The following is a 15,000-nucleotide window of genomic DNA, read 5'->3' on the forward strand; positions in this document are numbered from 1 at the left end:
GTTGCTATGGGCCAGTAACCAGAGAAGGGATGGTTGCTGTGTGTGTGCAGTGGGGGGGAAGCAGAACTGTGGGTAAAGAAAATATGGGTCGAGGAGAGGCTGGGATGGATGGGCCTGTACTGGTCAGCCCACCTAGTGGGTGGGTGGGGGAGAGGGAAATGAAATATAAATAAGTGAAACATAAAATAAGTATAATTTAAATCCCTATTTAAATAAAACAATTACAATAAAATAAACTTGGTAGTATATTGCAGGGCGGATGTGTTTGGCTGTGGGGGGGTATGCCAATTCGTACAAGACATATATTGTTTGGGGCCTCTCAACCCCATTAACGGTGCATGTGGACATATATGTTTCTGTTAATCTACCATTGCTATCTACAGATGTATGACCATATATACCTATATAGGTATATATATTTGCTTACATATTTATAACTAAGTCCGTATATACCTACGGAGATATATGTCTGCGTACATATCTGTAACTTGCTGTGTATATACGAACATATAGGTGTTGATATATATATATATATATATATATATATATATATATATATATATATATTTAGATGTCGGCATTTGCATGTATATATGTTCATATATAATTTTATTTATATATATATATATATATATATATATATATATATAAATATATAAAACTACATATATAGATATGTTGTATCTGTTTAGATATTAATATATTTGCACACACACATACATCTAGATGTTGGTATACATTCTCTGTACTGTTGCATTACTGGGCTGGATGTTATGTTTCTGACAAAATTTATTCGGCATGGCTTAGTGGTAAAACACTTTGTGAATGGTGTGCATGGTCCTGGGTTTGAGCCTTGCAGTGGCTGTTTATTTTGTTGCTGGGCAGAACACAGGCCGTTGGATACAGAGTGACTACTGCACTTTAAAGCAGGTGTAAGCAGGTTTGTGTGGGTTTGCGCAGAGGTAAGCACTGCTAATGTCTTCAGTTAGCTTCCACATTGCTTAATCTGTGTAGGCAGTGCTTACCCTGTGCAAACGAACATTAACATGCTTACTAGAGCTTACATATGCTTACTACTGCTTAGTTGTGCTTCAACCTGCTTACTAGTGCCTTATTCATTATGACACTGATACGTCACATGTGCATTTCCTGCTCTAGTTCATAAATATGTGTTATTTAGTGGGTTTTGCAACAAAACTATTGGTTATAATGTGCTTTGCCATGTAAAATACACTGTGCTGCAATGGGATCCGAACCAGGAATGCCTGCACGTTAGGCGGATGCTCTGCCCACTACACTATTGCTGTGTTGCTTCATTTGCATATATCTTCCTTCTTATCCTCTTCAGCCTTTTAAGCTGCTTTAACCGTAGCTAAGCGATGGGCACACCCACGCACCTATGGTTAGCTGTGCTCAGATTTATAAAAAAAAATAAATACAAGGGTTTCTTCATTTACTTTTTATGTACTGTTGCTGTTGTACATATGGGGAACTGTTGGTGGGGATATGCGGACACATATGAGCGATCTTGCTCATTTCTTACTACTTTCTGCTGTTCTACATTACAGGGGCATGTTTATTCTGAGAGCTCTGCTCTCAGACATTCCCCCTGCACTCGTACACACTCCGTGTGAGCCTAGGAGCTCGGGCAGTGCGCCTTCATTAATATGCATGGCGTGCTGCCTTCCTGCTCCTATACAGGCGCTTCCATGCAGGACTAAGCTAGTCCTTCATGGAAGATTTGTGTCAATGTTTACTTAGTCATTGTGAATAATCTGTGATTACTGTATTTGCATATAGGAATAGTGGCACTCTTTGCAAATAACCAAACCATGAAAATGTGAACTTCAGGTCTGTGAATGTCACTCATTGTCTTCAAACAGTCTTTGATTTGGTATGCATTTCCTGTATTAATTAAACCAAGAAATAACTAACTTTTGCACGCTTCTGAAGGAAAGTACCTCACAGATGGCTTTCAACCTTTTTGAGTAACATGTCCTAGATATTGTCAGTGATATACCATGTTCACTTTTTAACTTATAACTCTTAGCCTTTAATCTTGCAAACACTATAACACTTTTATATAAATTACTAAGATATTAACTTTCTGTCTTCCTAGTAAGTAACTAAATGAGTTTAACTACATTAAAAATCGATGAATGATGAAAATATTTTACCCCTCCCCCCTCTAAAATAATAAAACAGTCATGCTTGTGATGAGAGATAGTACCATATGCTATGACTGATGATATCAGTGCAGCATCCACATACCGGCTCAGTGTCATGCATGATCATGCCTATGTACCCATGGAACATGCATTTGGGCTTCACACGACATGCTTTATATTCCCTGATAATTCAGTAGGTGCATATTGCAGTATGCACCTGGCAAGATTAGCAAAATCATGGTTGAGGGTGCCATGGTATATGGCATGATTGTTCTGGAAATGGGCTGATCAGTTTGCATCTAGGAAACTGAACCAACCCCAGCCACCAGCACTGCAGCTTCCTTTTGACCAGGGTTGACATTGAAATAGTGACCAGAGGGATGGGAGAGATGGAGACCTTTTCATGGAAGAACAGCCTGACATAGCTTAGCACAGAAAGAATGACAATGTCTGCTCAGACCTATGTATTATGACAGCATACAAGTGACACGCCATACAGAACAGAGTGAGGCACACAGTGTGGCAGTTATCATGCTGACAGTGCTTACACTGTGCATCAGACATTACCACACAGTAATATCAGCAAACAAGTGTCACATCGGCTAGCCATCATCATTTGCTGAGGCGATTAGGGATGCATCACACACAGGTAGGGAACAAACAGACAGTAAAAGCAGCAGGACTATTCAGCTTCTCTCAATGAATGTACAGAAGACACTGAAATGTGGACACTGACTGACTTTCAGCTCTTTTTTATTTGTTTTTTGCTCATTTGGCTCATGCATAATAATAATAATAATAATAATAATAATAATAATAATAATAATAATGATAATAGTAATAAGGCTCAAATTAACTAAATATTTCTGAGTCACTTAACTCATTAATACCTGCAAACAGTAAGATAACAATGTGTTATATTCATGAAGGTTGACAGGTTGGACAGCATTTGCCTAGAGATCAGAGGAAAATGCAACATGAGAAAATCTTTTCAACTGAGTAAAAACAATTGCTTATTGAATTTCTTGTTGACTTAAAGTCATCTTCACGCATTTAATATGCTTAGCTGTAATGGGATAAGGCAGCATTCACAACTAGTGAATGAATCAGAACAGAATTATAACTCTTAAAAATAACAAGTGAATTAATTAATTTTAGAGCAGTGCATTCCATGATAGTCTTCCTACTGTGCAAATGGACAATAACTACCAGGGTAGTACTGATACCAGCACATATCCATGCATCTGTGTTTCACACAACTACCAGTTTGGTTTGTGCAGGATTTAGTCAAGCATATTATATGTATTCATTTAGTTATTTACTTTGTCAGCTGGGTGTGCTGATCTGCAGATCCTTTACAATCATAACCTAGGCCAACAGGCAACTATAATGCCTTTAAATGTGACATGCATGTACAACAAGTGTTGAAAGCATATCATTTTCAAAAATGACACAAATATAGATAATACATGAAGGACACATTATATGACAGATGAGAATAATGCCACAGAACATGTATGACACAATTCATGATGTCATAGCATATAAGGGTCAATAAGGCATATCATAAAAGGTTCCCAGTTATATCAGTGAGTGCTTAAAATAGTGAACGCTGTTTCATCGACCATTTTAAATTGAAACTGTGAAATCCCGAGCACACAGAACAGTGATTTTTTTCCCAGGGAAAAAAAATCACTGGGCCGGTTTCAGGACTTTGTCATTTCCTCCACTGTGGTGCTATCTCAGAGTTGGTATATTTAAGTAGGGTGGGTGTGGAGGGCACAGTCCCCCCACATTGGGGGGTGTGGGGGCGAATTTCCCCACTTTATTTTGTGTTTGTCTTTTGTTTTTTTCAGTGTTCGGCATCTTGCTGTTTTGGTTTTTAAGGGTTAACTATACAGCGTTCGCTGTTATAATATAGACCCTCATACAAACATAACCCAGTGATAATTTCTGAGTAATACATACAGGTTGTTTGTTGTTTGTCTTTTCAGCTTTTCCCAGCTAGTAGTCGCCACAGCGGAACTCCAGTCAAATAATGATTGGCAGTTGATTTTTATGGTGCCGAGTTGCCAGCCCGACGCCCAACCTTCAGCGAAGGCATGCCCATTCCCACATGTCTTTCGGAGGCCATTCCACCATGGGGAGGACATGCAGACTCCACACAGAAGGCACTCCAGCCAAGAATCGAACAGGAGAACCTCTTGCTCTGAGGTAACAATGCTACTGCTGTACCACCGCGGATATCCAGTAATACATACAGGTATTTCATAAAAAAATAATGAGTCATCTTTACATATGCAAACATAATCCTTATTTATCAGTCTTATAGTAATTAAATGCACCCATTGCTCTGCATTATTATGTGCTCACCTTATGGCAAAGCAGGTGCATTTGTATTCAATGGCTAGTTGTTTTAACTGCTCATTTTTGAAAGTAGTGAAATTGTCAAGCATTTTGATGTTTTGTAACATAATTTCAAAACTGAGTATGCCATTGTTTTATAAATCATATTTTGTTTTATAAATCATGACAATACATGGTTACATAGTGCATGTTATTTATTAGTATTAGCTATATTATATTTATAGGATTTACATAGCTGAACATTTCTAGAGTTGGTATGAATATGATGTTATACTCATCTTATAGGAAAGAAACTGAAAGTGAGCAATAATCAGGAATACTTCCTGCTAACATCAGGTTATAATGGTTTTACAACAACAATCACACTTGTTTAACTGGTAACTATTTGATATTCTGAGACTGAGTAGTGCAAGTCCTGGAAAAGTGACACTAAATAACAGAAAACATGGACTTACATATAAGCAATCTAAGCTTGCTCTTTCTTGGAATATTCTTTTTTCTTTGTGGTATTTCAGTCTCAGAGCTTGTATATATAAGTTTGTGGGTCATGATACTCACTGTTCTCCAATATTTTTCAGACTTCTTTTTCATAGTTCTGGCGATTACTCTTATGAGTCTCAGAATTACAACAGAGATCCTATTATGTCTTTAAATCAGTATCTAACTGGTCACATACGAAGAGGTTGTGATTTGAATGGAGAGATGATAAATCATGAAGCAAAGGAGAGCAGTATTGCTGGAAATTAATTCACTCTCAAGTCTTGGTGATTGCCTTCATGAAGTAACCCCCCTTTTTACAAAATTTCACCAAAATGACACTGATATATAGATTATATTTTATATAGCATATATCATGAACAGACGTGGGTTAACAAATTAAAAAAAAGACAACTGGGTGCTCAAGTCCCAGGATAAAAGGTGTCCAAGCCTGGTAGATGCACTGGTGCCAGGAGTGGAAACAATGAAAGTGTAGAACCTTCAAGACAAAGAAACATTCTTATAGTGGGGTTAGGCCAGGCCCAGGAGGAGGATGACCCCTTTGTTGTAGAATGAAGTAGTAGTCCACAAAAACCACAAACACTGATATGCCAAAAAAGAGCCGTAAAGATAATAAAGTGGATTACTGAGAATAAGAAAGAAATTATGTATTGTTACTTTTATGCAAGAAGCCCAGAATTTACAGATAGAAGATATTCAAAAAGATAAAGAGAGAAATTAGGGGAAAGAAAGATATGTACACAGCAAAAACATCAAAAGCTTCATATGCAAATTTGTGTTCATTGATACACCAGATCCATGAAAAACATTATATAGATCAAGAAACACTGGGCTATTTGGAAAAAGAGCCTTCAGTAGGAAACCAGTACAAAAGTTCAGTTGGAGCTCCACATCAAGGGAAGGAGCAGGAAACAGTGGCAACTTTGACATAATCAATGTTGTGGAGTGATAGGCCAGTGAGTGCCCATACAAAAGAGCAACAGATGTCACCGGATGCAGCTAAAGAGAATATGTCCCAAGAAGATGATCTGGAACTCTCTGGAATTCTCCAAAGCCAACTTCATGCTTCTTAAGACAGAAGTGGTGAACTTCATGACACCCATGCAGATGGACAATACAGTTACGACTACTGAATCCTACACAATTGCACTTTATAAGCACTTACATGAGTGCATGGATCATGCTATCCCAAACAGAACCAAGACGCTATCCTCCAAAAAAAGGAAGCCAATCAGGTGGTCTCCTGCCATAAACAAACTGTACAACAGAAGGAAGAAACTGTTACAAAAGAGAGTAAAATCCCATGAGTGGAGGAGCTCCCTAGTCAGCCTCAGTAAGAAGCTGTGATTCCTGGTAAAATCCTTCAAAGCTAGTTATGAAAACAAAATTGCCACTGATTCTAAAAACAACCACAAAGCATTCTATAGCTATGTCAAGAATCTCAAAGGCAACAATCAAATCTGCTCTGAGTTACAGCACAGTGGCACTAAATATGCAGACCCAACTGATATTCCCAACATCCTGGTTCAGTGCTAACTTTACCACCCTCTCACCCCCTAAAGAGCCCATCTCTATACCTGAAGAATGCAAAGTTCCTGTAATCATTGCTGCACAGGTAAAAACCACACTCTCCAAAGCCAAGAACACAACATCCAGGGGACCAGACAACATCCCAGGCTGCATTCTACACAAACTACAGAACGAACTGGCACCCCACCAAAGTACCATGTTCAATCATAGCCTCACTTCAGGCTTTGTGCCCGCTGAATGGCGTACAGTGACGGTTATCCCACTCCACAAGGGGGGAGCCACCACAGACCCCGGGAACTACTGCCCCATTAGCCTGACAAGCCTGGTCTGCAAGGCCATGTAACGTATCATCATGGAACTTATAAACAAAGACATTGGTAATCTCCAAACTCTGGACCCCACCCAGTTCGGGTTTGAGAAAGGCAGATCATGTCTCCTAAACCTGACAGACTTCTTTGAAGCAGTCACCAAAGCCATAGACAAGGGTAAGGTGGTTCACACAGCCTATCTAGATCTTGCCAAGGCTTTCGACACCATACCCCACTCTGGAATTATAGATAAACTCACTAAACTGGGTATAAATCCCTATGTCACAAGATGGGTTGCCAACTGGCTCACTGACAGAACCCACACTGTGAAAGTAGCAGACTCCAAATCCAACTTCAGACCAGTGACAAGTGGAGTACCACAGGGTTCAGTCCTGGGTCCTCTCCTGTTTGGTATCTACTTCTCTGAAGTACAGGCTAACACAGAAGGTCTTTGGCTAATGAAGTTCACAGATGACTGCAAACTAGGAGCCATAATCGAAACTCCTAACAATGTGGACATCCTACAAAAGGGCCTCACTGAGACAGATGCCTGGTGTCAAAGCCATGGCCTCAAGCTCAATACCAAAAAGTGCATTGTCATCCCCTTTGGTAAAAACTCTGTACCCTTGAACTACAACATAGGCGGTAGTATACTTAACACCGAAAGTGTAATAAGAGACCTTGGGACACAGGTGGACAGTAGTCTCTCCTTTGATAATCACATCGCCACAGTAGTCAGGAAATCCTTCTACGTGGCACACCTCATCATAAAAGGGTTCTCATTCAGAAAAACAGAGGTAATTGTTCCCCTCTACTCATCACTCATTAGACCCATTATAGAGTACAACGCTCCTTTTGGTATGTACCTCACAAGACATCTACAACAACTGGAAAGGCCGCAGAAATACCTCACAAAGAGGATTACCAGCCTCAAATAGATGCCCTACGCAGACCGTCTCAAAAAACTCCAGCTTTACTCCATCACATATCGCCTACTCAGAGGTGATCTCTGCCTAACATTTAAAGCTATGTCAAACCCAGAGCTGTTGGACATGCTTCACTTAAAGAAGTCCCAATCCCTCTGAGCTACATGCTCTAGGGACTTAAACCTTGTCACCACAATAAACAGAACATGCCGGAGGGATAGATTCCTGTCCCAGAGACTTCCCATACTCTGGAATAAACTACCTATCAATATCAAACAAAGCTCCTCATTAGTACTCTTCAAGAAAAATCTTGATGATTGTATGGGAAATACGAAATTCACCCCAGTGATCACTTCTGTGGCTCTGCTCGACAGTGGCACAGGAAAATAATTTTCTTGGGTGGCAAAGGCCAGGGTACCTTTTTGGCTGGGTTTGTATAGGCCCTAGGGCCGATAGCCTAGTACCTACCTATGAACCTATGGAACTATCTTTAGAATTCCCACAGGAAATGGAGAACAAAGAATGTGCCCTCAGTTTAGAAAAAAACTGATCTAAGGGAAGCTTGATTTAATACAGATGGACAGACATATTAAGACTGATGGAAAATGTTAGAAGTCTCACAAAACAAATAAACACAGTAATCAAGACTATTAACAGAAATTCATGTAATATAACAGAAATAAATAGGATATATTTCTGTGCAGTTAAATTAATAACAGATAACGTCTTACCACAAAAACACCAGGCAATAAAGGAAAGGAAGGGAAGAAATAAAATGTCAACATGGAAGTATCAAATAGAGAAAAATATAAAACAATTAAGATGAGAAGTGTCATTGTTGGAAGAGTATAGAAGAGGGAACAGATCAACAAAAATACTTAGAAAAATAGATGTGATAAAAGCAATGTGCAGCATCAGTGGTTTATCATTTATTACATCATTTTATAGGTAGATTGTGAGATATAAATACTGGCTTCAGCTTTGGTGATAGTTCATTGACTGTCTTAGCTAAATTACCTCAAACATCAATGTTCCCTATGGCACAAGCAGTACCTTAATGTACTAAAAGGTTAGGGATAAGAACAACTGTTCAGAATGTCAGCTAACTTAGCAGATCTAAGCAAAAATAAATAAAGTTCTCTTTCCAGAGGAAAAACAAAGTTCAATTAAGGGTTTAAGTAGAGCTTTATTCAACTATGCATGAGCATTCTTATCTGATTCCAAACTGAGAACTGAGCAGTTTAAATAGTATCATTCCAGGGGGAGGTACTAGGTTTGTCTAGGTAGAGATGATTTGGTTGGTGGAAAATTTGGACCATCATTTCTATACCCAATGGAAAGGGGTTAGATCGGGTGTCTGCATGTTACCCTGAAGTTACAAAATCATTTAGCATTTTACATTTTAACAATGTTAGGTATCTTTCACAAAGTGTAAATGACAGAAGTGATAAAATACCACCACAACACAACCTAATGGAGCAAAAACTTAAACAGGACAAATAAGGGCAGAATTCAATCAGAAAGTAAACATTCAGAAACACTTTTACCTTTAGGCTTCCTCTGGTCCATCTCAAAACTACATTGCAGTTTTATAGGGGGGGTGCAGGGGGCTTGACCCCTTGCGTAAACATGATTACTGTTGTTGTTTTTTTTTTTTAATGTTTTAGGTGTTTTTTTTTTTTACTTGAGTTTTGCGAAAGTGCTTTTTCGGTGAAAAAGCACTTTCATGAAACTGTGCTCGGCCCTTTCCGATTTGTGGAAACATGTCATCAAGCATTAGTCCTAAATCCATATACATATATATATATATATATATATATATATATATATATATATATATTGTGATATAACCGCAAAAACAGAAGAACTGAATCAGTTTTACAAGTACTCTTTTGTTCACTTTGAATTATACTGCTAGTTCATTGGTTAATGTATATAAGCATTAATAAGATTCTAATGTTCTCTCACATGGTATGTATCTTAGTTTTTATCATATTGTCATTCAAATGTTTTGCATTCTGAAGAAGTTCTACCACCTATAAAGAACAAAAGCTTAATTAGCTGTTCTTAGTCTGCGTATTTTTATTTATTTAAATATTTAAAAGTTTATCTGTTGTTGCAGCCGCTTTCCATTTTATTTATTTTTTTTATATTTAGAAATTCAGAATACATATATATATATATATATATATATATATATATATAGGTCTACCTGATAATACTGACACGATAAAACACTGACAATGAAATAACCGACACAAAAAAAAAAACGATAAAAAAAGAAAGTTCAAAAACACAAAACTTCACATGCCCGACAAACCAAAATACCGACAATCAATAAAATAAATTCCTTTCCCGAAAAACAGACACACACAACACAAGCACACCAAAACCCTTACAAACCTACACTAAATCTTACATACACAACTATCTATGCACTAATCTTAACCCAAACCTTAACCCTAAGGTCTGTCACTATCGCACACTTACCTTACCCGCACCCTAACCCTAACTCACTTAACCTGCCCCTAAACCTAAAGTCCGTCACTATCACACATTTACCTGACCCGCATCCTACCCTAACGTCCGTCACTATAACACACTTACCTTACCCACATCCTGACCCTAACGTCCGTCCCTATCGCACACTTACCTTAACATGTCAGTGTTTTTAGCGTCGGGATTCGCAACTGTCGGTCTTCTCCATTGTCAATCTTCCGGTGTCGGTGTTCTCATCGTCGGCGTTTAGAACTTTTGGTGTTTTCAGGTAGACCTATATATATATATATATATATATATATATATATATATATAGATATAGATATATATAAAGATATATATGTGTGTGTGTGTGTGTGTGTGTGTGTGTGTGTGTGTGTACAACTGTGCCTGTTTGTATGGGGGATTCATACTTTTAGAATTTGATGTGCCCTCTTTCACAGGGCTCATGCTGCTGTGAGTGTGCAGTGAAATAAAAAAAATATTATATTGCAGAAAGTTTGCATTGATGCAGAGAATCCCAACCCATAATTAATCTGAAATCCAACAGAAAATACACAAATGCAAACATATCTTGGTGGGTCTTTTCTGGAGGGTGGGTGAAGTTATTATTCCCTTCAGATCTTTTTTTATTAGGTGGAAATGACCACTAAGCACACTTGAGACTTTTTGCAAATTTGCTTAATTTTGAAATAAGTAGTTTTTATGGGGAGTGTAAGAAAATCATTTTATATAGCATTTTGAAACAATGAAATGCAAGAAACGCAAAGGCAAATAGAACTTGGAATCTCTTTCCCAGAGACTAGGGGTTGGGTAGGATAATTATCACTTTTAGGTCTTTTTGATGAGGTCGAAATGGCCATTAAGCAAACCGGAGATATTTTTCCACCTTCTTTACATTTCAAAAGAGTAATGTTTACAGTAAGTATAGAGGAAAACAATACAACTCAAACAATAACTATCAGTAGGTTAGTATAATGTTTAAGATATTTGCCTTACTGACACAAGGTGCAGGGTTTGATTCTCACATAGGTTAATTAGTTAGGCTTAAAATGGCCCACAAGTGCAGTAAGTCTAGTATTTCTAATCTAATCAAACTATTTTATATAACATTTTAAAACACTATCCCAGAGCATCCAGTTGTAAAATACAGTTTAATTAACTTTTAAAATGTTTTGAAACATAAAATATATGATTCAGATAATTCAGTATTATATATGGAACACAAGTTAAATCAGGCATACAATAACCCATAGAAACATACTGTAAAAAGGAGTAGAAATTATGCATATAAAGTCCATGAGCAGACAAGTAAACATTCATGGAAAGTATTACAGAAGCAGTCCATAAACCAGAATTATCACCAAAGTCCATGGTAATGTGAGACAGGTGGTTTTAAACATTTATTGCATGCTTGGGTGTCCTTAACCTTACAGCAAAGTTAACTGAAGGCCCCTCTAGAAAAAGGGAGATCTTATTAGCCCAAAATGAGAGAGGGTTGATTTATTTTTGTGTATGGTCCAAGTAGAGTTAAAAATTTAGTAAGGGGTCCAACCATATCCCTAGGTATTTGAATGAAGTGACATTTTCAATATTGCTATTAAGATGATTGAGTATTTTTAGCGGCTTGGAGATAGTTCCAAAAAACAGGGTGCTTGTTTTAGATAAGTATAACAATGATTGTTTTATCACTGATCTATTGAACAAGGGCATGAAATTCAGCCTGAAGTTTGCGTTCAAGAGAAGAGACAAAGTGATTGGAGTAGAGTAGGATCACATCGTCAGCATAAAACAGGAGAGGAAGATTGGGTAAGTCAAAAGGGAGCTTGTTAATGTAGATAAAAAAAGAGGATAGTTGTCAGAACAGATCCCTAGGATACACTTTTATGCAGAGGGATTGATGTAGAGGTTGATGAATTCAAATACACTGAAAAGTGTTGGTTATAAAGGTAGTTACTGAACAAGGCCAATGTGCCATTACTAATGCCTATTTCAGTAAGATAGTCTAGGAGAACTGAGTGATCAACAAGGTCAAAGGCTCTGGTGAGGTCAATAAAAATGACTCCAGCAATTAGGCATTTGTCCATTACAAGTAGAATGTTGTCACTGAGTGTCAGATAGCTTCCATTTTAAATTTTCATTTGTCAAATGCCACTAGCAGATCTCTTCACATGTTTTATATTGCTTAATTAAATTCTATTAAACTGAAAACATTTTTAGTCAGGTATTGTGTCATTGTTTCAAACAGATGACTGGATTCATGTTGGTAAATTAGCCATCACTTTATCATTTATTTAATTTAACATTTGTTTACCAGAAAAATCCAACTTGGTACGAGCCAATTTTCAGCAGAGGCCTGGGGAGAAATGCAGACACATGTCTTTGAATGTGGGAGGAAACCAGAGCATCCAGAGAAAACCCACATGAATGCAGGGAGGACATGCAGACTCCACACAGAAGGAACTCCAGCCGAGAATCGATCCAGAGAATCTCTTGCTGTGAGGTGACAATGCTAACTGCTACACCACTGCTGCTTCAGTGCTTGCCTTGACAACAGCATTTCTTACTTAATGCTTCCTCTTTGCCTTGTTGTACCTTATATCTTAACTTTACATCTTAGAGGGAGAGTAGCTCATTTGCTAGGATACAATGCTGCAAACGGTTAATCTATGTTTGCTTCTGTCACTCTAAAACAAGTTATGTTTCATCATTTTTTCTAAGATTGAGAAGTGTAACATAAAAATGCTAAAATGTAAAAAACATCTTTTTTCTGCAAGGAGGCAATTTTCTTGCAACCCATGCAGGGGGGCTTGGCTCAACACATCCATCACCCCCCTCTTATTTATATACCAACTCCCTGGTTGTGCGACAATGGAGAAGAGTGAGGAAAAATACCTCAGTAGACCACCAGCATACGCATTAAAAGCCAATATGGCTCAAATAAAACACTGTTAAAACAAATTGCAATATAATGCTTGACAAACTTCACTTTATAGTACAGGATAACCGTTACAAACATACAATCTGTATGGAAAACGTGCAACTGGGATTTTGTCAGTATATCAACAGCCTTTTCTAAGAATGCCAATAAACTGAAAGAAAAGTAAAGTAATGATAACTATTGGCAACAGCAGACCATTCCCTTCTCTCCACTGTTATGTGACTTCAGAATGCATATAAGTTTGGAGAGTTTGGGGGGGTGTTCTCCCACATGGGCAGTGCTTGGAGGCTTGTCTCCTTCAAAAAATTACCTCTGTGAGTCACCAAAGGTTATTTTAGCAGGTTTTATTTAGAATATTTATTTTCAGGTAAGGTGAATATGAATGTTCCTCATTTCCTTTGCAACTTCATTTGCATACAATATAACACTGAGCAAGTTATCAAACTGCTTATGTTGATAGATCGTTTCTGACAAAGATCTGCTATGGAGGAAATTCTTTGCATTTTAAACATCAGTTAGAGAGATGGAGAAAACTATATAGGAGAGGTGCACTGCACACTTCTTAAGGGTAAACATGTTTGTACAGCTAGATTGCCAAAAAGTATACACATTATAATTTATGTAAACATAACTTTATGGGAAGAATAGATTACAGACTTATGTTTAACAATACTCTTGAAGCTGTAGAAGAAAAATAATGAAAAAAAGATTAGCTATAATCTATACTGTTACTGCTAGCAACCGCTGCTGATTCTTTTTTTGTTGCTTTTCTTGTTATTTTACTTGGGTCCATACAGTGGTTAACTTATCCATATTGTGTCCTGCTCATAGCTTAACATTGGTTTTACTGAATAAATATGTATACTCCGTATAAATAAGTTAGTAAATTATTAAAGTCTGAAATTAAATGGAATTCATTATAACCCCAGTCAGGATGCATTAGGCCCCTGCAGTACACGATGCACATCTTTCATTAGCAAAAGTGTTATTTATGAATAGAATAAAATCAATACAAACATCAAGGCTTGTCTCAAGGGGTGGAAATATCTGTGTGAGCTAGTTTACACAGATCCTACTTTTTCTTAAAGTGGTTTCTTATTTATGAACACCCAAGACAGAGATAATATCAGATCCTAAAACCATGCCAGCATATTAACAAACTGCCCTCTGCAGCAGCAGCATTTTGAAGTCTTACATAATGATCCTGAAGGATTGTCTGTATTGCAGAATGAGAGAAAGGCACTGGCGCCACCTAGAGTTATGAATGGCAATATCACCAGAATGTTCTTTTAACAACATCCAGGCTAAGGAAATGAGCAGACTACAGGGTTTCAGGAACACATATCTGGTCTCTTGGTTCATGTCATGTTTAATAAGGGGTTATGACATTTTCTGTTGCCTACTAAGTTGTCATTGATCTCTGACTCTTGGTGTCTGCTATTAAAAGGCACAGATCAGGTCTGTTAACATGTCACTTTTCTTAAAATGCTTAATAACAGTTTGCAGCTGTACGATTATGGACTAAATTTGCCCTGGAGAAAGATTATAATTTATGAGTATAACATATGTACATGATTCTAAGATATCTCTTTTTATTCTACATAGACCTGCATGCACTAAATTGGGCCACAGAGGACAGAAATCATATCAGAAAGTCAAGAATGATTGGAAAGTCAGCTCAATGAAGAAAACCTATATTTTTTATTCCTCTGTAAATAAATGTTTGGGCTACCTGTCTTCAAATCTAATCTGACAGTATATCA

The sequence above is a fragment of the Protopterus annectens genome, chromosome 3.part0 (genome assembly GCF_019279795.1).
Source record: "Protopterus annectens isolate FY-2018-M chromosome 3.part0, PAN1.0, whole genome shotgun sequence".
NCBI lineage: Eukaryota > Metazoa > Chordata > Ceratodontiformes > Protopteridae > Protopterus > Protopterus annectens.